Source organism: Stegodyphus dumicola, chromosome 5, assembly GCF_044657685.1.
Source record: "Stegodyphus dumicola isolate Sdum_Otavi_A_Nest chromosome 5, ASM4465768v1".
Classification (NCBI taxonomy): Eukaryota; Metazoa; Arthropoda; class Arachnida; order Araneae; family Eresidae; genus Stegodyphus; species Stegodyphus dumicola.
The window spans coordinates 194,222,420-194,249,159 of NC_140772.1; the positions used below are offsets into that span (position 1 = coordinate 194,222,420).

General features: G+C 34.1%; 1 long non-coding RNA gene across 1 annotated transcript; it reads left to right on the top strand.

The window, feature by feature from the left end:
• Positions 1-8,735: 8,735 nt before the first annotated feature.
• Positions 8,736-25,527, top strand: LOC118204373 (uncharacterized). Its single transcript, XR_004760779.2, has 2 exons — positions 8,736-8,865; positions 24,110-25,527. It is a non-coding gene; the product is annotated as an uncharacterized LOC118204373 (long non-coding RNA).
• The last annotated feature ends 1,213 nt before the right edge of the window (positions 25,528-26,740 follow it).

The following is a 26,740-nucleotide window of genomic DNA, read 5'->3' on the forward strand; positions in this document are numbered from 1 at the left end:
AATCCTTGTATTCAAACTGGTTCTATAGTCGGTGGACAGTACAATGTTTTTCATTTTCCTCCACCTCCTATATAAGTATTCATTTCTATAAAATAAAAGTGGTAACTATTGTTTTTGTAAATATTTTCTTAAACTCCATTACTGTTATGCATATGAACTGTGAATTTAAACGTTACTGACATTTTTGTAATGGTGAGCTTTGAAAAACATGCCGTTCTTTAACTTTTGGAGGGCAGTGTACTTTTGATAATCAATAAATTTGCATCTAAGCAATATAACTTGTATTAAAAAGACTGTATCTTTTGATAATGCAAGCGGTGGAATATTAACTTCCAGGCTAAAATTAATAAACTAATTAATTACTAATTTGCATATAAGCATGTCACATGAAAGAGTTCTGAACCTTGCACTAATAGCAATCGAAAAGTGATGTTCCAGATAAGACATAAAAGAAATAATTCCCATTTTCTCTCATCTAAAATGTAGAAAAATAAAAAGTCAGATTAATATTACTCTTTAATTAAAAAATAGGTTCATTATATTTTTAATTAATTATTTTGTAGAGTTTTACTTTAATTTTCTAATAGTTATTTTTATTTTGGAACAAGCTTTTCCTTTACCTTCTAGTTTCTTACCTACGTTTCCCTGCCAGAATGAGTTTTAAATATTACGATTTGGTGCAAATAAGATAGAAACGAATATTTAAGCTGAAGTCTGAGTTAACTTCAGTAGGAAAGCTTATTCTTCTTTTCGGCCACGTTGGTGCTATTAGTTTAAGCTTGCTGTTCTAAGACCGCACTTAATACGTGCCTGCTAGTCTACGCCGGTGATCCTTAAGGTAATGGCCTTAAGGATTGCGAGTTGATTCTGTGCAGTTTCGGCTGATTAAATTCACCTAGTTTAGTTTTATATTTTCTATCGTGAGTTAAAGCCCAAGAAAGGCCATCTATAAATTTATTTTGAGTTAAAATAAAAGGGTTTTTAACCCTTTTTGGACTTGTTACTTACGCTACAAGAACTCAGCGAATAGTCGCTACATAGTTCTACCTGTATTCTAGCTGCCAAAGAACTGTATTTTAGCTAGGATATTACAGTTTTTAATTAGAATATAATTTAATCGTTTAAAATATGCTTTTGGTTAAATTATGCTCTATAACTCAAAGAAAATGGGAAAAGGAAACTAATGAAGAGCGCTCTTCATATTCGTAAGTGGGTGCCAAACATTTTAGTCTCGACCTGCTGACAAGCGCTGAGATGACAAAGATCTAGAGTTGGAACTTCTTGCGGTACGTGGCTACAAGTATTTGGACGATGTGATTCAAAATTTAGAAGAAAGTATAATGAAGAAGTAGCAGTGGAAGTAGTTGACAGATGTCACCGACAACCATGATGAATTTTCCAAAACCGAACTTGAATAAAATTTGAAGAATATTTCAGATGTGAAAGGTTTTGCAGCTTCGACTGAATTGTATCGCTGTGTTCATAAAAGATAAGCTTCATTTGTTTCTTTGCGTGGAGCTTCGTATAAAGATTTTGAGTTTAAATCATGGAGATTTACGTTCTAAAACATAGAGATGTTGAGCGGTATTTAATTTAACAGGCTTCTCCAAACAGAGTAAATGTCACAGTTACTTCTTAAATATGGTCTAGTATTCATTGTAGTATCTATATAATTAATATTTTTTAAGAATGAATAAAATATGTTTTTATACCTATTTTAAAACTGAAGGAAGGTGTTTTATCTGCCTCCTTTTTCCTCCTTCCCTTTTAGATGCATTTTAAAATTCTTTTCCTCCTATTTCTCGATAGCAATTTTTCACCTTAAAATTCTTTCCTTAGTCGTCATACTGAAATTTAGTAATGTGAAACAGTAAATTGTTTTATAATAGCTAAAAATGCCAATAAAATTTACTTTATGCACATATAGTATGATATCTGACATCCTCACTGTATAAATAAATCCTAATTGATCGCAGCGTCACTTACAAAAATTTTCTTTAAGATTAGGGGTGGTTTAAGGGCCCCGAAGTTGCGGGGAATCTCAGATTTTAGAGGATCTCTATTACGCACAGATATCCTCAAAAGCGGATTAAATTTCATGCTAGAAAACTAATCTCTGTTATAAATTTCTAAATCTGTTAAACAATAAAATTTTGATGAATCAATATACATCGATTACAGTGCGATAAAAATATCAAAATATAATTAATTACACACTGTTTCTTCTCTTCTGAGGTCAGGACTGGCTCTTTCGTTTTATTATTATAAGATATTAACGAAGGAAGGCATAGCTCTCTTTTACCTAGCATAATTTCTTGTAAATATAACAAAGGAAGAGGGCAAACATTATTATACAGGAATATTGAGGCAACAAAGGAAATACCGAAGCAACTTCAACTATTGCGGTGTATGACGAAAATAATAATTCAGCTACTTTTCAGGAAACAAAACAAAAAAGAGAGAGAGAGAAAAATCATTGGAATCGGAAGAACATAACTTTCTTCAGTGCATAATCAGCACATGGAAAATAAAAGAGAGCTTTAGGAACAATGATAGATATTATAGGCAATAATTTCATAATTATTTTAATGAAAGAAGGTTCGGTAGATATTTAAGATGCGAACTTGATACTTCTCATAGGCAAATAAAACAAGATATTATTTTTAATCTTTATCACTTTCATCAGCTTCGGATGGTGAGATGATGAAGTGTAATTAAAGGGGTTTGCTGCAAAAAGGAGTCAACTCAATCCTGAGGGAGTATGAATTATGTTGTAGCAAAAATAAAACACTTTCGTTTGCTGAAAAAAAGGTCTGTTTCTGAACCTCTCCCTGTCTCGTAAGTTTGTTGCAAGATAGAGATAGCTCCTGGAGTTACCTCCTTTACTCCCTCAAACCATTCATGTGGTTGTTTACAGAACACATCAACAGTGGAGTATTATTGATCCTAATAAATATAATACTGCACATTGTTTTTAGAAACATGAGTGATTCAGAAAAGGAGAACATGTTTAGCTCAGGGACTAGTGATTTATTTGAGCCTGCTGAATTAGAGAAAATCGTCAGTCACATTCTGATACTAATGTGATTGTACGAATGTTTCCGTAAACTTGCCGATCATGAAAAAGTATGATCATTTGATTCTTTTCATAATTTCAATGGAAATAGGTAAAAGTGCATGGAACACCAGAAATTCACTGCAGAATCGAACAGGTATTTGCTCCAATACACTAACCAGCTAGAGTATGAAAAACTGGAATTGACTGTATGCTTTTACATAAGTAACACTTGAGTTATACTTCGGAGTTCTTAGATTTAACATAAAATTAGCAAAGTTACATAATACACTACCTAATATTGAAAATGCAACATCAAGAAGGAGTGGCCCAAAAATTATGCAAATTTCAGGGTAGACATGCGTCACCGAGTTATGCGAATGATGTTAAATACGCAGCTCTTCAGCCCACCGTTGGAAGAAGATATAAGAGAAAAACCTGCAGAATGTTCAATTTTCGTGCCGTTAATTTCTGTTAGAGAAATCTTCGTAGAAAATTTGTTCTTGTCTCAGAGTATGCCTGTAATAACAAAGAATGCCAGGCCGTCATCAATGGAAGCAGTTCCAGCAGATGATTTTTCGAGGGGCATTGTAATCGGACTGAGAAAGGCAGGTTAGTCCATACGGCAAATCTCAGCTGACACACACTTGGATGCGTCCACAGTGCACCGCCTTGGAACAAAGAAATGTGGCAAGTTCGAGAGGTGTCAGAGTGACGTCAGTACGCATGAATCGACACATCCGCAAGCCACTTCTACCTTTCATTGTGTAGAATGTTAAAAATTCTCTGGATGTTTCCGTATCGACCAGAACCATTTGCTGTCGATTGGTGGCTTAGTGGCCTGCACTCGTGGCGTACGTTAAGAATACTGCCATTGACTCCACATCGTAAACGCCAACATCTGCAATGGTGCCGGGCTCGAGCGATGTGGACGACGGAATGACACAGGGTCGTGTTCTCAGATGAGTCATGCTTCTGTTTCTCCAATGATATTCGCTGCGTACGAGTGTGGCATCGGTGTGGAGACAGGTCCAATGCGGCAGCAACTGTGGAACACCCCACAGCGTGACAATGCGGCTTCATGGTTTAGAACGCAATTGCATACGATTCCAGGTAACCTCTAGTTGGTATTCAGGGCACTGTGACGGTCCAACGATACGTGGATGATGTGTTGCGGTCGGTTACACTCCTCTACCTTCAAGGAGTGTCCAATTCCTTTCATCAGCAGGATAACGCCCGACCACACACTGCTTGCATCAGTCAGCATGCTCTGAAAGATGTGTAGGTGCTTCCCTGGCCACCGTTCTCTCCTGACCTCTCACCAATCGAACATATTTGGGATGTGATTGGACGCCATTTGCAGATCCTGGTATTGCCGCGTTCAGAAGACGAACCGTAGCAAATGGTTGACAGGGAATGGCGAGCCATTCTTCAGGACACCATCCGTAGCCTCGTTAACTCTGTACCATACGTGTTGCTTCGTGTATCGCCCTCCGAAGCTGTCCTACAACCTACTGAGCCAACGCTGTTCTCGCTCTGTATTACGATTTCATTTCGAAATAAAGATCACTTATTGTTCGCAGCAGTCTCTCTTTGTTCGCCGAGTTTCATCACTTTTTGATCACTCCTTCTTGGTGTTGCATTTCCAATGTCGGAGTAGTGTATAACACAAACTGTTGAGTATACTCGTGAGAATATTGGATTACATAAATACAGTACGTCTGATATTTTGGATATCGTTGCACTGGAAGTTTTTGCATTTTTATATAAATAGATAAACATGTGGGATTTGATTTTGCTAATAAATTGGAAGTCTGATTCTTGTTATGTGAGAAAATATGTTACAGGTGATTTGGCATAGTATTAGAGCATTGAGCTCTTGGTGTACTTTCAGGATTTTTGGATATAAGTGGCGTTGAGATATCATCAATCTACTTAAGATCTAGAATGGTGGGTTTCCTAATGTTTAGGTCACTTGTAAGAGGGCAAAAGAATAGCTAATGGTCTGCATCTCCTTTGACTCCACAGATGTAATTGTCGCTATTTGCGAGGTTCCTTTTAAACATATAATCTGGATATGGGACATGTCCGGTGAGGTAATGAGTTAGGAAGGACCTGGAGCTTCTGGTTTCTATGCCGATTTTTAGAAAGAACTGGTGAATGCGCCGACCTGTTAAGCTACGTTCACATCAACGCGGTCACGGGTTCCCGAGTTAACCAATCAGAAGCGTGTTTCAGAGGCGGCATTTGCCGAATGGCTAGAGACGCGTGAGTTGACTTAACTTCAACTTTTTGACGTTTGAAGCGCCAGTTTCAAGCATCTCGTTTGAAACGTCAAGTTTATACCATGGTTTTTAAATATGATTGCACTTTCAAAAATTCGTCTTGATGGGGGAAAAAAGTCAAATAGACTAATCTTAATAAAAATTTCAGATAATAATAAAAAAATGAATATGCTAATATAATAAATAGCTTTATAAATTAATTAAAGGAAAATTCTCAAGTTTATTAGCAATAATAAACCTTAATAATCAACCATAAATCATAGATGGTTGATAATTTTTACAGAATAATCTAAAGCAATAGATTGTTGCGAGAAAATAGTGATGGATTTCGAAATCTCAGATTTTGAATTTTTTTAAAAATATATCTATATCAATTTAAGATTGCTCTTGTTGCCTTGTGATAAAACGTTGGCTTCTTGAATTAAAGATTTTGGATTCAAACGTCACGATGAGTGGTGTTGTAATGGAGTTGGTATTTTTAAAAAAATATTTATAGAAATTATTATTATCGCTAGTTTCAGAGTAGCCCAGATGCTTCTTCAGTTTCCTGAAAGTGAAGTGTGAAAACCATACTTACCGACAAGATAGCTTGGCGCGGAGGCAACACGCTCAAGTAGAATATTCAGCTTTTACTAGGGACTTGTATTGGGGGGGGGCTTCCTTTTTCCTACCTTTGATTGATGGTACGACTACACCAATTTTTTTTTTATCTACCGCGATATTTTTGGGGGGGAGGGGGACATAAGAAGCTTTCATTTATTTTTCATTTCGTTTCATTCATCATTCATATAAACTTAATTTTCGCTCGGCATTGTGTGCATTATGCTTCTTTTGACTGTGAGCCTTTGGTATAATTCATAAGAGGATCTGACTATTATGATCTGATTCTATTTCGGCTGACACGAGACTAGCAAAAGAGATACTGGTATTAGTATAAAGTTGCTGTTTCATCTAATTAAAAAATTTAGTGAGTTCTGAATTTTAAACGAGTGGTGACAAGTAAACCATTTGTTTAAAAAAATTAAAAACTATTATTTATACAGAAAAGAAGCTCTCTAGTATGTAGCTGATTTTACGGAATACTTCTATGCGTTTTTATGGCTTCATGTTTATTTTCCTTAACATGCATGACCACTTTTCGAAAGGTTTGATTTTGATGATAATTTTTCATTAATTTAAAGAACTTTTGCATGAGCATTAGCAAATTTGCTAATTGTGAAATTCAATTTTTAACGCAGAAAAAGAAGTATTATATATCATGGTTATTTCAGTATTGAGATCTTTAGAGATTTGATTAATTTCATGGCCCATGTGAAAACGGTTGTCTGGATTTCGGATAGAGAGTATGGCTGCTTGGCTGTCTGAGTTAATGGATATTTTCGAGAAATTTTTTATTGATGTAATGTTAATGACAGCGTTTATTGCTGAGAGTTCGGCTTGATGTATGCTGGAGTTGTTTAAGTACACTTTCCATTTTATTTCAGAGTCTAGATCTTGTTACATTGCAAGAATGCAGAAGATTATGGCTAAGTTCTACTCAAAGAAAATGTTCATAATTTAAAAGTAATTTATAGGGGAGTAAGGTAGTTTGTCTCTTCTTTCCGCATGCCTTCGTAGTATAATTGGAAGCACACTGATCGTGTACTCGAGAGGTCTAGAGTTCGAGCTCTGGCAAGGGCACTGCACATTTTTCACGTCTCCTGCTTAAATAACCCAATGACTCTACAAGTGGCGCCCGAAAAAAGGTGGTGGATCATAATTTGTCACCACCACGATTTGACGATTGAGTTCCTTAATCCCCAGTCACCCTTTAAAAGAGTGAGTATATAAGGTATTTTCTGCGTCCTTTCCGCATGCTTTCGTCGTGTAACTGGAAGCCTACTCGACTAGTATTCGAGAGTTCCAGGGTTCGAGTCCCGGCGAGGGCGCTGCACATTTTTTCATGTCTGCTTCTTCAAAAATACCTAATAACTCTACACATGTACTTTGTGGTACTCTTGGTTAAATTTCAAACTGCTCTTTATCTATAACATTTTCATTTCTAGTCAAATATTGAAGAGATTACTAACTTTTTGCACTTCTAAAGAATTTTGTGGTCACATATATTCATTACATAAAATTACAAAGTGTTACAAAAGCCTTAGTAGAGCTGTAAATTCGGTGTGAGAGCGAAGATCGAATGCCCATTTAGAATTTTGAGAGATTCCATGTGTATTTCCTTTGCTAGAACCACTGTTATGGAGAGTTGCAATAATCAATTTTATATAATTACAGTCCGGACATTGCGGAATAATTGTCAGATATTGCCATCTGCTTAATAAGGGAGAGTGCTCTGAATATTTTCGTGCAAATGTCTGTAGCATAAAATAATAAGAAATGAAATATTTTTACATGTATTTCAAATAAATTTGTTTATAATATTTGTTTTTAGGCATATCAGTGACCAGTACAGTAGATTCCCACCTGAATTGATTTGCAATGTGTATGTATATATATATATATAATGTTGTATGATCTTAAATCCATTTAGTGCGAATACAAGTTATTACTACTTGCGCAATTGCTGCAAAGTTAGTTGATAATAATTTATTTCCTAAACAGTATTGATTAATTGATTATATTATCTCCTAAGTTTAATTAAAGTAGAATTAATTTAAAAGTGTGAATCCATACTGGTAAGTTATATTTTGAAAGATGTTTTGAAGTAATTTGAAAGCCAAATGTTAATAATGTTTTAACGGACTCTGGAGTTAAATCATCATGAAGAATAAAATTTCAATTGTAAAAGGAAAAATTAAAACGTGTAATCATTGTCATTGATCGGAAATTAGTTGACTTTTCAAGGGGAACAAACCAACTCCCGTTCAATGAACAATAATTGATAAAAATACGTAAATACGAAAGTGTTTCGTCTTTACTCGAGTTATAAGTTAAAGCCAAACCGGCAATTCTAGTCAGGCCAAAAATTTCCGCGAATAGAAGGAATTATAAACCAATGCTGATACTCAAAGAACTTATTCTTATGAAGCATTTTAGTCAATTCAATTTGGAGTAAATATATATATATATATATATATATATACACTGTTATGTACTAGTTTTTGTGCAGTGTATATACACCCACACTGGTCACTGATCTCCTAAAAACAAATAAATAACACCACTAAAAGTTCCTTGGATGGCTATTGTTGCAAGGGAAAAGGCAGCTAAATTTCTAAGAAACACTCCAAGACAAAATAAATATTCAGTTATACTTTTGTTTCTTAAAATTCATTTTAGAATGCATGGAGAGTTATATTTTTGATGGGGTCTTATTTTATAGTAAATATCATATACAAAACTCGTAACTCTCACAATTCAGTACCGTTTTCTTATTCAATAATTTCTTCTGGTCACTTCAACCGTAACATCAGCTTTATCTGCTGTTTTCCTGCGTTTATGGTACTTCCTACTACAAAGACAGTCTGACGCATTAGAAGTCTGTTTGACTTGATAGTTTACTGCAATTTTTAATTATAAGGCGAAGTACGTAAAATATTTTTTTTCAATGAAGATTATCTCTGAAGTTCTAAAAACGGGTTTTTTTGCTGCTGTAGCAATGAATTCTCTAATGCACATTTTATTTTCAAGTTTATATAGTAGTAAACAATATGTTGAAATATTTCTCACGTGTCAGTAGGCACGTTTAACAACTCTTCCGTACTAGGTTTTGTGCAGAAGCTGTTTGAATTTTATTTTTATCTATTTTTTGAATTTTTACAGTATTTAGAGTTCAAGCTTCAATAAACCCATCGCTGTGTGAAAGTGTATGAAATTTTGCTTTTATTTTCTGCAAAACGTTTTCGTTCACTTTTTGCGATGCTGTTAACGTTTCATTCCATCAGTTATATTTAATATTTCAGGAATAATGTTTTCAAATTACTGATAAATAAAACCGAACCATGCAAAAGAATTCAATGATAAAAGTCTTTACCTTGGTGTATATACCTTAATAATTTAGTATTTGGTGTAATATGCTATTTGCAGAGTGGAAACTCGTGTGTGAAGATTTCTTAAATTAAAGGTAAGTAATCATAATTTGGATAAATTTTTAATTAAGCGTTAAAAAGGTAGATAATTTACTTGAAAATAACTTGCAATATTCAAGTGTATCATGCAAGTTAAGAAATTTATTTTGTTCAGCACCTTCTGAAAAAAAAGTGCTTACTATAAATTTGCAATGCCGATAGAATTTTGCTTTTTACTATTTTGAGTAATAAACCATTTAACTTCCCGTTCTTTAATCTGAATTATACATGGTTCCCTACGCCATTGTAAGAGACTACTTGTGCTCACAAGTGGCCTGCAGGTTAAATCCCCGAGCGTTGGTAATCGGACCGAGAATCAATTTGCGACGAGCGAGCTGGCTGCATTTTAGCTTTCCCCATATGTAACGTGGTTGTAGGTTAATTTTCCTTAAAATGTTTTCCACGGAGTCATTTGTCCTAGGCCTACAGTTATTGGGTGATTTGCCGCAATCCGACTAACCCAATACTTTATTTTCTATTTTATTTCTGTATAAGCATTCTCTTCTTGAAAGTACATATAATAGATTATTAGACTTTCAATAACGTAATTGTGAAGGTTTTCCAAGCAATCTATTATAAGCATTGGAGCATATACATCATGGGTGTTCTATGAACATATTTGTATCACTAGAAACGCCAACTACAGGTTGCTAGAACAAAAGGAAAATTAGCTTTGATATTGGCAAACCTTTCTGAACGTTAAAATTGCCCAAGTTGACTTTCGTAGTGCCTCTTGCCCCCGGAAAAAAAGAGAAACAATTCTTTATATACGTATTTATTAAAGATGCAGTTCAGTAAATTGTGGTGTTATGTATCATATACATAACACTACACACTTCAGTGCATTCTTAATCACAAAAAATTAGCTACATAGGTTTACCAAAATGTTTCATAAAACTTTACCCGAGTTCTAATGGGAAGGATGGCTGTCGTTTGCTGGTGAATGCTAGCATGTCATTTCGAACTTCCTGGAGGGCCCCTGCTGACGTGTATGTCGTAAATACACCATATTCATTGCGTTACACATTGATGTGCATTTAGGAAGAGTGCGAACTAAATGTTTTGATCTTTCTTAGTTATTATAGCTTGTATTATAGCTTTTCAAAGTTAATATAAAGTTTATAGGGAAGAACATCACATTTTACTAAGGAACCTTTTTTTGCATGGAAAATATCAAGTTGTGTTTCAGTACATACATCATTTTTTTAAAATTTAATCATGATCATGTAACTTTAAATAACTGATATTATATTCCAAAATTATTTTAAAAAATGCTTATGGATCCGTATGATACATATGGCGAAAGCCATACCATTTAAGCTCAAATTTTTAATAGATTGTTTTATTATCCTTTAATTGAATTAAGCACATTTGGGCTATTAGAATACGGAGTAGGATGTCTACCTAAAAGCCATTATAAAGTAAATTGATTCGCATTTGCACTATTTAAGGGGAAAACATTAAAACATAATTTGTATTAACTAACTCTCGACTCGGGTAACTAACAGGAAAAACGTTTCAGGACATCTGAGCGAAATAATTAAATTGAACTTTTTGCTCTAGAACTTTCGTTTCAGTATTTCAGACGACTCTTTAATTTAACAGGAAAGAAAGCAAATTGTATTTAATTTCTCGTAACATTCGCCAATGCAAGCATGCATACTTACGTCGTATTTATTGATATTAAAAGAATAAAAGAATATATATGTATGAAAAGATTGGCAAATTGTATCGATAAACTGCTTCTTGTTTAACCCTTTTAGTACCAGCTATAAAAATTACACAAGGAAAAGTTTCATTGGTACTTCTTTGTTATAGCGGCCTCCGAGAATGAATCGCCAATCAACCGAGTATCTGGCCAGTTTCTGGTTGCATGTTCTTATACCTCTCCACGTAACTGTATAATAGAACGGTGTTGCATTGGCATTAAAGTTCAGAATCGCCCACTTATTTGTTTGGCGCTTTTTACAAGAGTAAGAAGAATTGGATTTTTGTCAATTTTCTTTTAAAGTGAAAATAGGTCGATGTGCGCATGGATAAAGTCAAGGGAGTGGGCAATGCCATTTTTGTGCAATTCTGGGATTATTTTTAAGTGAAAATAGGTCGACGTGCACATGGATACCGAGTATGTGCAATTCTTAAAAACGCGCCAAGCAGTGGGCAATTCTGCACTTTCCCCGTTGCATTTTTGCGCTGGCCGCGTGTTCTTATATTATTCATTTTTGATGAGGTTTTTGAATTCGCATTGTTTATTCTAAAATATATAGATTGCTTTTTTGTGATTATGACATTAACAATCTTTAATTTACTAAGGTGGATGCCATTGTGCGAAAATGGCCACAGCATGAAACCTTATGTTAACGAAGAATGTCTGCAATTTTAAAAATTGCAAAAAGAAGCAGGGCCTCGTTGGAAATTGCTTCAGCGTTTCCAGAGAATATCGTTGATCACTGCTTTTAGATTTATGTACTCTTAGGCAGAAGAGTTGGCGTCTGTTAACTTCCCCTTAGTAGAGCTCAGGTGTAACTCTTTAGTATTGAGAATACCTAAAGTACTCAGCGTTACCAGTTTCAGTAGCCTGTTCCTCCGATAAACGTTTTCCAGTATGTCCCTCAATGATCACAGCTATCTTGACCACCGTAACAGCCTCCCCGAAGGTATAACTTTCATGTCTGTCTCTTTTGGCACCTTTTCCCCTTTGGTTTTTTAAAGTATCTTTACGTTTCTGTTTTTTTTTTTATCAAGAGATGCATTCATGCTTTTAATAGCTTCCTGCATTTCTCCAGATATTGACTGAGTAACTTGATGAAGGATTCATTTATGCTCCTTCGATTGATTTCCTATGGGGTTCCTTGTTTTGAGAAAAAAGGTCTACCTTAAAGGTTTTGACTACAAAAGCAGAATTTCTTGTTATATTGTCCTTTTCGGCCGTATATAAGCTAAGAAAGTGCATGTAAAAAGGTCAACCCAGTACTGGCTGTTGCTGGGTAAGGCAAAATACTCTAAAAGTTTCCAGGCATTTCAGAGGTTCCGTTAAGACACTATAACCATAGTGTCATTCACCCCAGGCACGAGTTATGCTATGTAGAAGTGAGGGGGGGCCACCTAATATTTACCTTAAGTAAGTAGGTATTAGCCCCACACACTAACTAGAAGACTAACAATATTCTGGCCTCATTCCTCGAGTCGTGATGGAAATTCTGACTTCAGTGAGCACTAAAAGTACTGCCACCGGCGGCGGCATCAACGGTACTCCTACCTTTCAGCGTTAAATTAGCTCAAGTAAAAAGGATTAAATTACATGATATACATTGCGATATACATAGTTGTGCAGGTGCATATTTTGAAGATGTTATCTATTGTAGTGGGTACAGGAAAAACGTTTCAGGACATTATATATTGCATTAGAAACAGGGTGATGTTCCCACGTTACAAATCAACAAATCATTTTTGTAAACATTATCTGTTTACTATCAGAATTAAGAACAATAAAATTGTTTACAAAGCTTACATTTAAGTACTGTTGCAAAGTTGTGCTGAAACTTTAAAAGCTCAATTTTGACGATTCATAATGTGCTTATAACGTATGTTTTTGTGTTAATTGATTTTCAGAAATTACATTCTCTAACACCATCATTACGGGACCGGGGTTCGTTGCTTCTTATTTATTAGTCCAAGTTATCCTCTCAGATAGTACAGGACATCCGGCTATCCACCACCAGCCGAAGCGCCTGGTAGCTACTCAAGACCCAGAACTACATACGATGAAATAATAATGATATAGATAAGTATTCTTAAAACACATTCTCAGAAACGACATGGGAATGTTATTATAGTATATCGTGTTGTTTATTTTTACTATCGCGCTTCACGATCTTGGTTCAAATCTAAAATCGCCTAATGTGGTCAGGAGCCGCTATAACAAAGTACCTGTACATTGATGTAATACTCAAAGCTATTTTTACATGAACTCACTAGAAGACACAAAGATAATGTTTTGCACTACAACTAAGCTTGTCAATCGCAAACACTATCAAGCATATATGCTCTCCAAAAATTACTCAGTAAATATAATTTCAGCCCCGCGAATGGGTTGGCTGCATAAGCGTTTGTGTGGTCTTCCTCGTGTATAACATAATTATCTTATTTATTATTTCTTCAACAAAATAGGCTTTCCATTAGGCAGAGAGTTCTTGAGTGCTTTGTCATATTTAATTGATCATTATTAATTGAATGCCTGAAAAATTCCAATTACGACCCTCATTCCGCTCTTTTGTCATTCCGCTCTTTTGTACTGATTTCAATGAAATTAATTAAATTATTTTCCATTGATTTGTTTCATTGTCTTCTAAGTTGTTTGTGTACTATGTAAAAAAAAAAAACTAAATGTTGTGTTTGATATTAACAACTGCCGTAAACTTCGATTTCCTCTAAAATATAATTTTTCAATAAATGTCTACCCTCTTGTTACCATATCCTTCAGTTTTCGCCATTTAAACCGCGTGCTTCAGATGTGTTGTGCTAGTTTCGATATTTTCCGCACTTGTTAATTCCTAAAAAAATTTTTTGGCATTTTCTAAATATCAAAACAGGAACTACTCTTTCAGAATGCTAAATAATACGGAGTGATAAAAAATTGATCAAATTATAAATTGAATTACGGCAAATCACGCGATGGCTATGTGTCTAAAGGGCAGGAGGGATCCTTTGCCAAGATCATTTTGAGGCCTTGATTTTGGTTGTTTGATTATGGCAAAACGCACGAGCGTAAAGGGAGGGATGCCTTCAGGTAGGACTTTTTGAAGGAAACTGATTCACATCCACGTTATACATGTGGAAAACCACGAAAAACACTCGGAGCCAGCCCGTTTGTCAGGACCTGAAGCCGGGTCCAATTATCAGCTTTCAGAAACTTTACTTCTGAACCGCTGTAAGCCGAATTTTTAAGGGAAACTTATTAGTATTCACATTACTCATCGCGAACATCCCATGCAATCCCCTGATTTAAATCTTTTTTAAACTACCAGCGATGTTCAGAGTTCAGCCGCTGAGTTGGGCTCTAGTGTAATCATTCATCACTAAATGAATATGCTGTAGGCTTTTAAAACTGATAATGAAAATGAGGCGATTAAGAGTGGGTGGGTTGGAAACTGATTTGAATGAAATTTACGAAAGCCATAGAATTTGTTTACTGTTGGTTGTTTTAAAGCAGTTAACGTTTAGATTTTTCTAAAAGAAAAGCTATGAGATTTAAATCTCTTATAAGATTTTCTCTTATAAGATTATTTTATATACTATAAGTTTGTATATAAAATAAATTTTTATAATATTTTCAAATTTGTCAAAAGAATATATACCAAAAATAAATCTGATTTGTTGAACAGAACAGGCGCGATGAGAAATCAAAACGCAAAAGGTTAACCATCTGATGCTCATTTAGATATTTTTCTCAAAAGGCAATTATATGAATCCTTATAATTTAAATTTTTACCTAATTTTACATGTATAATCTAACACGGTAAGTAGAAAAATTTTAGTACATTCGCAGGAGATCCATATGCATAGATATGTGCCCTTAATAGACAGCACATGCGGTTTTGAACCCAGTTTTTTCCTAATTGAATCAGTCACGGTACCATTAGTGATAACAGCACATTGCAATATGCTGATGTTTTTCCAAATGAAATATTAGAAAAGTCTTACTAAGTTTTCATCAGTAGGTGAGTGGTTAAGACCACTTCGGTCTGGCTCGAATGCCGATCGATCTGGTATTTCAATCTCGACTCGAATACCGGCTAATGGACATTTTTGTGATTTTTCCTACGTGTAACGTGAATACGAGTCTGTTTCTCTAAAAAAGGCCATCCACGGAGTTATAATTTCTCCTCAGCAAGTAGTCTTAACGTGTTCTGCCGTAATCAGTGAAATGTATTGGATATGAATTCTCTGTGGTTAAAAGTTCAATACTTAAAATGTAATTTTAGCAAGCTCTGAATCCTATTTGTAACCGTAATTTTTCCGTAATAATATGTAATGTAATGCTGTATAATACTTTCTCCAATTTGGGGATAACATAAAGATTTTTTAATGAAGTTTCAGTTCCAGTCAATTTTTTGCTATTCGATAAGTCTCGTATTTTGTTCCTTAGACTGATGTAAATTGTTTCACTTATTGTTGAAAAATCATTTGGAGAATAGTATAATATTTAGGTCGGCTTGAATGTACTTGATTAAAGAAGCTATACATGTTTTATTCGGATACATAATTGTGCCCAACTCCTTTAGTGAGAGGCAGTGTATATACTTAGTGTCTGGAGTTGTGTATACACAATTCCAAATATGCATAACCGTACACTGCGAGAAAAACAAAAGGGACAGTTCAAATTCAGTTTTTCATGTCTCGAAAGCACGACTTAAGGTATATATTAGATTTATATATGGCAGCATTCTAACTTAGGTATTTTGACACAAAATCGGATTTCTTCTGAAATGGCATGCCAAATGTTTTCCATATTTCAATTCTACCTCTCAAATTATGCCTAAATAAAAAGTTTTGTAAAATTTGGTGCGAAGTTTACGGAGAAATTCAAAAATTTATCTTGGCTTATTTTTTCAGTTTTCGCAAATAATAATTTACTTGGTGAATTTCTTAATTTATAGCAACCTATTTTCCTTGTCTTGTTTTCATTGCAGACGAGCGGAAAAAAGTCATCGTTTATACTTTCAAAGGATTTTTAACAAAGTGCGTTAACCACATTTAGCGTTATTATCGCTCAAAAACAGGATGCCAAATGTCAAAACTTTCCAATATGTAAATTCGTATATATCTTAGAAAATTTTGAATAAAAAAAACTCTATTTTTTGCAGGTGTGCCTAGAAATGCATCTAATTTAAGATGTTAAAAATGTTATAGGTTATAACAAAAAAAGTTTTCGAAAAATTTATAAAAAATATTTTAAAATACAAATTAAAAAAAAATTATAAAAAACATTGCGAATTATGTTTGGATTAAGCCTAAATTTCGAATTCTGAAAAGAAGGAATCAAGTAAGTTTAATAAAAAAAAAACAGATTAATAAATATATATCGAATTCAATTAACATCGACGAGCTAAAATTTTTAGAGCTAATTTTCAAAAAAGTGCCCATGCGATTTTTACAAAACTTGGCAGTTTGGCATAAATTAAGTCCCAGAATCGAAATATGGAAAAACATTGGCATGTCATTCCAGAAAAATTCTGATTTTGTGTAAAAATACCTATATTAGGACAGTGCTATATACAAATCTAATATATATCCTAAGTCGCGCTTTCGAGGCGTGGAAAACGCAATTTGAATTTCGTCAATCGGCCCAGTGGAACGGGAGATATAGAACTTGTCCCATTTTTTGTTTTTGCGTAGTGTATATGTATGTTCTATGTTCGCCCGTTTGCAAGTACTGTTACCATTGTAACAAAGTAATATAAACATACTTTTTATTTATTCTACGATTTATTTAATCACTTTATCAGAATTTCACAAAATACGGATTATGAGATATCGGCATAAATCAGGATTTCGAAATAGAGGAAGGAAAGTTAAAACAACAAATGCACTCTTAAGTATTTTACAGAAAAAAAAAAAGGAAAAAAATTGCAGATATATTTTCAGCATCAGTCGATGAAGAGAAACTAGAAAGTGAACACAGAAATGAAAGTGAAAAGCAACAAGGAAAATTTTACGAGGTACTTGCATATTACTCCATGGGCTGTGAAAATTGACAATCATTGAATTCTGAAAGTTGATGGAGATCTCACTAAAATTGCGCCAATCGTTCCTGAGGGAATTCTGAAGGAACAGAGGACTACTTATTTAATAAATAGCCAGCATCTGATTTGCTTCGTAAAGAGGTTTTTCGTCGATTTCTACTATTTTGTTAGGCTTGACGATTTTACCGGAAGCTGTATTTAGAAAGCCCATGAGTACAAATTTCCCACAGGTAATTGTTCCAATCTACTACTAATTGGTCTGCCGTATTCAGCTGACATTATTATATCCATTAACACTACTTTTTTTGGTAGGATCCCATAATTCTCCAATTTCAGTTCAAATCACAAATTTTAATCATTGTATTCAGAATACAAAGAAAAAATACAGCAATAATAGATAATTCACATCCTTGTTCTTAAAAAGAAAAGTTGGATTCTAGCGAATTAATCGGGTTACATTAAAGGAAAGCACTGATATTAGGAATGTGTTTTCTAGATACTTATTCATAATTGGGACTAAATCACGCTGCTTAGCGGCAGTTTCATGGGCAACAGCATAATTAGTACATTATTCAAATTGTACAACAAAAAAATTTTTTTCCACGATATTTATTTTAAAGAACCTGACGATGAGTTGAAGCGAAGTCCAGGTGTTATATACCACTCTCTTATAAAGAAATATTTCTAAGAATTTTACTAAATATGTTTGTAAGTAATGCAACAGGAGACAAAGATCTTTCTCTGTTTTAAAAAGAGCTTTTAAAAAAAACATTTAAGATTAATATTTAAGAGTTTAATAAAACAGGAAAGAAATAGCTATACTACAGTTAAGCTTATGCGGAATAAAAGATTCTCTCAAACTGTTAAACTGAAATAAAAATCTGAAAACGAAAAATTTAAATTTTTTGCGACTCATTGTTGATCATAGTTATATATCTTTTTGGTTATACTAGAAGTGATATTAAGATTTCGTTAGAAATATGGCTTCAAATTTAATGTTGTCTAGGACCCAATACTGGATTAACACCGGCCCTGAGTCTACGGGTATCATTTATTTGAAGGCGATTGAGAAAAATATTATGTTGGAAGTTTTCCCAAATTATATCAACAACTATCTTAAAATATTTAATTTGGATCTTTTTGGTTATAGAACAATACACGCCAGAGACTTTTCTCTACAAAGATGCGCCGATTTTCAGAGACCAGGTATATTTTTGTCATTAGCCCGTTTCGATTGTAGTAAAGTTTTTTCTAAACATAAGAAATATATCTTAGTTTTATTGTTTCAATAAATAAAGTGTCTGAAACAGAATAACATACTTTTGAAACTTTTTAGTGCACTTGCTTTGAAAACAAGACAAGTGTTATAAGACGCAAAAACTGAATTTAACAGAACGATAGAGAGTGAGCTCATATTTCTATTGAGGAAAAAAATTGTGCAAGATCTTTTATTGCTTACGCATTTTTTGAGTATACTGATGTTTTTTCTTTCGTTTTGGTATTTTTAAAAAATTGCTCCTTTTTTCCTTACTTTGATATTCTTTTTGTATTTCAGCAAAAGATAGCAATTAACGATCAATGTATGAAATACTTTCTGGTTAACGGTTAATTTCTGGTCAAAGAATCCATGCCAAAACAACCAATGCTTATTTCATGCCATGAGTAGCTATGTCATGAGGTCACTGTGAATAAGTGAGAAGAATAAATATCGATTGGTTAGCTAGTGATGACATTCTATGCAAGGGTCGACTGGAGCAATTTTTGTTTATCGGCTTAGCCCCACAAATGTCCTATTAATTAAGACCACCGAATAGTGGGGTTTCAACTCGGCTTCGATCTAAGCCAAATGGGATGGCTGCTTGTTTGGTTTTCCCCATGTAATGAGCTCGTTTCCCACAGAAATTCCTACACGAAACCATCCCTCCCTTTAGCCAGGTAAACCTCGTGTATTTGGCGATATTCAAGTAATCTAACCTATTTAGGGATTTGTATAATGAATTTAATAAAACAGCCGTATCGAGTATGTTTCCTTTTTGCGCTGCTCAGACGGTGAGGAACCTACTGCGGTACCAAAGGGCCCACTTTCGATACCCATTAAGACATTGCTGTCTGTCCCTTCATAGGAGGTAACTGTGGCCCAACTATTAGGTACTTCTACAATAAAGTCGGCTAAGTACCCGCTAGTGAGGGAGGGGTTCGTTTTTGCAGATTTCGAATACAGAACGAATTTCGAATAGGTCTTCTAAATGCGCAATGAAGTGGTAAGTTTTAAAATAAATATATCAGAATAGTTACCGGCACGATGCTTTTAAGAGCGTTTTTTCTATTATTGACGAATATTTTTTGACTGATTTTACACTCCATATAACATGAGTAACAAGGGATATTCCGGTATACGTTTGATATTCAACCATGTCTATGTACCAGAAAAGCAAAATGTAACGATCCATAATGCACTCGCCTAAATTCGTTTTATTATTTTTAGGCTGTTAAATTTTTGAAACAATAGCACTTTTTTCATATGAATCAAAATTAAATTGAAAAAAAAAAAAAAAAAAAAGACTGCATAACCTGGAATCGAGCAGGAAAAAAAATGTTTTATCCCGTACTTTAAACTATTCTTACCCTTTAAAACATCATCATCACCGCCGTAACGTCAGACATGTAAGTGGTGTTTCAGAGTTTAGAATAAAATGTTACTTGGGGTCAGGTCTGATGAATTTAGCACGTGGGGAATAAGCTGAAATCGTTATTGCCAAATGTCAATCTGAGATTTGGGCGTTACAGCATTGTCGTACAAAAAGGTAATATTTCTGCTCATTTTTCCACAGCTTTTGTCATTATGACATGTTATATAACAGGTCTGTGTCGTGATCTTACGTAGCCACATACGCCATTTCCACTTATGGGGTATATAATCAGCAAACAGTAGTCCCAACTGCTTCTAAAGAATGGTTCTCAAAATCGTTCCAGCAGATTTCAATGTTTTAAATTTTTGTAAAGTCCGAGCAACCCCACCAAATTTCTACACTATGCAGTCGTGCTACATTTTTGGGTCACAATTATTCAGTCAGTCACTGTTAATAAAATTTCATCTCTGTTAGTATGGAGAGCAGATTTTGAGAACATTCAGCTCAATGTTTCTTATCTCTGGCGTCATTATTTTGGGTACCAGTTTGAGGCAGATCTTCGTTACTTCTTTCTTTGAAGGATGTTTACATACAGGATTTATTTCACTCATCCAACGCTCATGCTTATTTGCATAGCAGTCTGAGAAACTCTTACCGTCTGTTTTCCACAGCAGTGGTTATATCGCCACAAAATTTTTTCGGTCGCGGGCCAAAAATCGAGAAAAAAAAAGTTTGGCGGGCCAAGATAAATTTTTCTGAAATTTAAGAACAGTATACAAGTATTACAGTTTAAATATGTTAATGAGATAAATGAAATTGCAATTTTATTTTTGAAAGTTCCTTACATTGAGGTTCGAAGTGAGTTGCACTGCTTCTAAAGAACGAGGCTAAATGCTCAGTCTACATCTGTCAGTCTACATCTGAAATAATTCTTTTTAAGGTTCGTAGTTGAAAACACTTGTTCACATATATAAAATGAAACAAATATAGCACTGATTTTCTGGACGTGAGATATTAAATTTGGGAGAAACTTGCTTTCGATAATGATTTGTAGAACTTTCAATTTGGCATATTTAAAAAAAACTGCTTGAAATGATTGACAGATTGCAACTCAGATAATTCAGGCTGCAAATCTGACCTCACTACTTCACAATTTACGTTAAAAGACATGGTAAAAATATCCAATTCATTTTGAAATCTTGAAATCTGCGTTCGAACTCAAAATGCAGTTTTTTCAAGCCATCTTCATAATTCTTAAGCTTCTTTTCATTTACTGAGGGGTATTGAATTTAACCTCAGGAAATGAGACAAGTCGTTCTTAGCTAGCTGCTCAGCAAATAGATTGTTTTACTTTAAAAGCTTTGAGATGAGTCTAGATATCGTCGATAAATTGATTTTTCCCTTGCATCTTGAAATTCAAGTTGCTCATATGATAAAGATCTGAAAATGCAAAGTACGAAAGCCAATCTGTATCTTCTGACATTTCGCACTCCGCAGAACACTGTTTTTCATGGAAGAACGACACGCTATCTTCTTTCAACTGCCAAACTCGCTCGAAAGCACATCTGCACTAAACCACCTTACTTTCATGTAATACAGTACATCAGGGTATTCAGATTGCACGGACTGAAAAAAATCTCGAAATGGCCTGTGAGTAAGCCCACGAGATCGAATAGTATTTACAAGCTTCACGACTGCAACAAGCACGGGTTTCATATTCAATTGCAGATTTACAGAGCATCTTGATGTTTAACACAATGTAGAAAAATAACATTGTTCCCGGGATAGTTTTGATTAAAGAGTCCAAGAAATATAGATTTTTTTCCTGTCATATTTGGTGCTTTATCGGTCGTAATATCACATATATTTGTTACAGGCACATTTTGAAATTCATAAAAAAATATCACATCCCGTTGTAGTTTTCTTTAAAGAGCACATGCAAGCAAGTTCCTCGTTAATTTCAAAGTTCTCATAAATACCTCTTATAAATAATACTAATTTAGCAGTATCTTTTATATCGATGCCTTTTATCCATAGCTATAGAGCAAAATTTAAACTGGCCAATCTTTGGCTCTAATTGTGATGTCAAATTTTTGTCGATGTCTTCGATTCTAGACATCACCGTTTTTCGAGATAACCTTAGTCTCAATTTTTTTTTCTTGTCTGGACATAAAACATCACAAACTTGGAGCATGCATTGTTTAACGAACTCCCCATCACTGAGATCTTTATTATTTTTAGGCATATTGTACACTACAATGTAACTTGCATGCGTAGTTACATTGTTACTCTTGGATACTGTTTACGTTCTTGAAAAAATTTTGTCGGCCTGATAATTTTTTTTACAAAGACCTTCTGCGTTTTGTTTTCTTTCATATTCAGGCATTGCTTCTTAATCGGAATTCTTAAGCTTGGATTTGAAATGACGGGAAATGTTATATTCTTTGAAGACAACTACAGCTTCATTGCAAATGAGACACATTTGGTTTATCTTTTACAACTGTAAAAAAAAATAATTCCACGTCCATTCATCAGTAAAAGCACGGCACTCTGAATCAACTTTACGTTTTTTAGTATCCATTTTGGCGTTGAAATATTTTATGAATAACCCAAGCATATTTTTAATTAATTTCATCACTATTCACAATTATGCTATATGTTCGCAATCTTTCCATACGCAATCAATATTAGAACTCGCGCCAAAAGAAAATGACACCGGCCGGAGCTTAAAAATGCTCAGTTTGCCACATATGAGGTCTGATTCTCTTATATTTGTTAGGTTTTTTCGGTCGCGGTGAAAATTAGGTTATTCAATGACGACAAAGCCTCGAGGGCTATCTGCCTAAGGGGAGGGATGCCTTCGTGGAGGACTTTCTAAGGAAAACTGGCTCGTATACACGTTACACATGGGGAAAACTACGAAAACACCTATGCAGCCAGTCCGTTCGAGGGATTCGAACCTCAGACCGAACTACAAGTGTTCAGCGCCGCTCGGCCGCTGGCGAGCCCTCCTATATTAAATTCCCATATGTCTGCTCCTCGAGAAAGATAACGCTTGTTGGCGCCAATCTACAGCTACAACTAATAAAGAACTTCCGCTTTTAACCCTTTACCGATTGAAAGCTATCTGTGCTTGCTATTTCCGTCTATTTATGTTTTGTAGAACAAAAGTAGAGAAAGTAAAAAAATCATCAGTCCTTTGAAAAAAAGGAAGAGAAACAATATTTAAATGAAGTGGAAATGGAGATGTACATATAATATCTAAATATATATTTCTTTTAATTTGCCTCGGACTGACAAATTAAAATTCTATCCGCGGGCTGGATGTAACTTTCCGGCGGGCCATAGTTTGTCAATCCCTGATCTAAACGTAGCAGCTCACCTTTTGAAGGTGGCATAGAAATATTGGAGTAGCTAGAGCTTTTGCCGCTCGAGTAATTCTTGGATCAACACCTCTTCGTAGACAGCAAACAAGATAAAAATATTGAATACAAATAGGAAAATAAATTAAATTCTAGTTTTGAAATAAAACTCGAATATTTTAAAATTCTGTTTTCTTGTTTTTTCTCAGAAAAATGCTCGACTTTGTTAAATTCTAATCTCAGCTGTCTTTCGTGCTCATTTATTCATAAGTCATAGGTACATCGGTAGACTATTTCTCATTAGAAAACTCCTCTCTCAGCAAGTAACACTTAAAGCAATGGTGAGGGAAAAACTAGTAGTAGTGCTCGTATTACAACGTTTCTAAGTGTGTTCTGGAGATTATATTATAGAACAAACTGTCAAATTTCAGAGCGACTATCCTCCATGTCTGTTATGTACCCAGCAATAATAGGAATAAAAATCTGTAGTAATATTTCTCCTCAATAAGGAATTCTTTTCCTTGTTAATGAAATTGGGATAATTGTCATACTTTAGTCGGAAATCACGTTTTTCATCCATTAATTTCAACGAAAAAAAGGCATAACATGGACAGGAAAATGCTGAAATCTCATCGTGAATTCTTTGGATATTCTGTTCAGATAATAAAAAAAATCTTTTTCTGCTCAAATCGGTTCTGTATGATAATTCAGTATTGTATAATTTTCACTTACTAGATTATTCTTTCTGCTTCGACAATCTTCGACTTACTGCGATACTTTTCGATGTCACTGCGTAACTTATATCGTAGCTCTCATTTAACCATTCATTCGAAGTCTTATCTTAATCATTGGCTGAAATAATGATAATTTGAGGTACATTTGAAGTTTAATAATTTTTCATTTTAATTTTTTAATTACTATAACAATGCAATATATTACTAATTTCCAAATATTTTCCTTTACAGGTATCAAGAAGAAAGTGTATAATGTATTTTGAAGGTAATGATGAATCGGTGCATTTTGAATTGTATAAATATACCGGAATTATTCCATGCGCACTGACTTTTATAGCCTTGTGCTCAGCATGTCTATCGACAAGACGTCATCGATATAACAGTTTGCTGTGGCCCACTGTTTTCAACTTTTTAACCATACTCATTGCCAATGGTAGCATATTTTTCTTTGAAGTTCCCATTAGTATTGGTGATGCTTTGATAATGTCAGGAATTCTGGGCGCTTATTCTATGTTCATGCTATGCAGCAGTTATCGACGACCAAGTTTACGTTCATTTTGTGTAACAGGATTTGTAATTATTATTCTAGTCTTCCCTAAAATAATTACTATTCTCCTGGAACATATGTGGCACATTCTGACAGTAAAGTACATGTACAGCTTTTTCATAGGTATGTTTTTCATTATTGTGAGACAGCTGTACATTATATATCTATTGGAGACTTCCAGTGGCAATCTTCGTTCCTTTCCAAAGCGAACACGTTCCAAGCATGAGTGCAGATATAAGGAACGTAAAGGTGTGTCTCAGGATACATTGGATATGACAGACAGTGATACAGAAGCTACAGCAACATCATCTGAGATTGAGTCGTGAGATGATCACCAATGATTAATGAAGCAAACCTAAATACTAATAACCATTGTAGAGTGAATTAATGTTATTTTTCTATTGGAAATATTATCGTATAACTTTATAGCTATTTAAAATAACTATTTTAAAGTGATAATACTTTTAACTTTTTACTCTAATATTTGAAGTGCTAAGTCATCAAATGTTCCTTTACCGATAATAATTTATAAAATAAGTGTCAAAATTGTATTTGATTTTAAAAATTTAAATATATTTATATACATTTTTTCATAATGTTTACTTTCCGTTTGGATTCTAAGCTGGTAATCTATTCAAAGGAAGACAGGTTTGGGAGGGACTCATTCCCTCCTTGATAAATAGGTGTACATATTCCTACATAAATTTTACTATTAAAATAATAAATTAATCTTTTTACGACTTTTTATGCAAAATTTTTTTGAAATCCTGTTACGATTTACGAGATGTGAAAAAAATATATAAATACAATTTTACCAACTTGGAGCATCAACTGATTTATAAGATTTTAAAGAACCTAACTCTTGTAGAGGAAGCTTTCATTTATTAATCAGTAGTGTAAAAGCTGAAATTGTCTTGTATTACAGTTTAATTTGATTGAACAAGTGTTTAAATGAATGATTTTGAAATTAGCATTCATATTGCATATATTTTCGCATTTTCTAGAATGTGAAGCTTGAAGCAAGAAGTTTAAAATGTAGGCTTTATTCAAATTTTACTGTTTATTTGTTCATGAAATATTTAAATAAAAATTTCCACTATTATTTTAGCTTATTTATTTTTTATCCAATTGACATATTTACCTGCTCGCAGTTGTTATAAAAATTAAAGTAACATACCCATTTGACAGATTCGTAATAAAAAAAAAGCATTCTACTTAATGAATTGGAAATTAATGTTCATGTTATCAAATAAAATGTGTAAAATTTATTTGAAATCAATTCAGAAATACTCTGTGTAAGGAAAATCTTCATTGATAATATCCACGAAAATAATAAGACATAATTATCCTCAAATTGAATATCTTATACACGTCAACATACACGTATTTTTCTATGATAGTCCCGATAAATAAGAAAACACTAGAAAATATAACGCGCTTTGATATTACTAGCATGGTAAAAGGTGTAAAAGCTGTCCCATTTTAAATGTATATATTTTGGTGCTCAGTAAGCGTGGTTCCCAAAATTGGAGTCGCGACAATTCCAAAATAAATGTCATTTATTTTAGTAACATTAGAAAACCAAAGTCAGTATTTTAATGAGACCTATGCCTGTTTTCCCAAAACTAGCTTAAGTCTAGGCTCAACATTTGATATACACATCAAGGTAGATGTGCGACCCGAGACAGATGCGACAGGACCAATACGGTCCCTGCCGAGCCTTAACCTGCAACCGGAGCAGCTATGGTTCTAGTCCTGTTGGACCGAGTCTGCATTAAGTACAGATTTCCTCCGTCGACTCCCCCCCCCCTGTGGTGAATCTGACACACACGCACACTTATATCATTTCGAGGAGATTTCTTATTTTTATTTTAAATAAACATGATGCTACAAATAAAATTGACAGCTTCATCCGCCAACTGTGGGTATTCATGCATCTTTTTAGTACAAAAATGGTCCGAGTTCTGGGAATAAATTTCGAATTTCAGTATTCCATCACTTGATACTTCAAGTTTTTCTTTCATGTTCGTTGGTATCTCAATGTGTTGAAAGTATTCATCTAAATACGGGTTCAGTATCCATCAGTAACTGTCATAACTATTTTGAGTTTCTATGGGAGAATAGCCACAGAACTGTTGCTTAAAACTGGGCAAACTTACATGTCTGCAGAAAGTGCTCAAAATTTGAAATATTATCCACACTTAAATATATCTTCCGTAAGTTCTTGAATGCAATGGAGTGAATCAAACTGCGTTTAGCCAATTGAAGTCGACCATGCATCAATTTTTCTTATAAATCTCTTCATTTCATCTGTG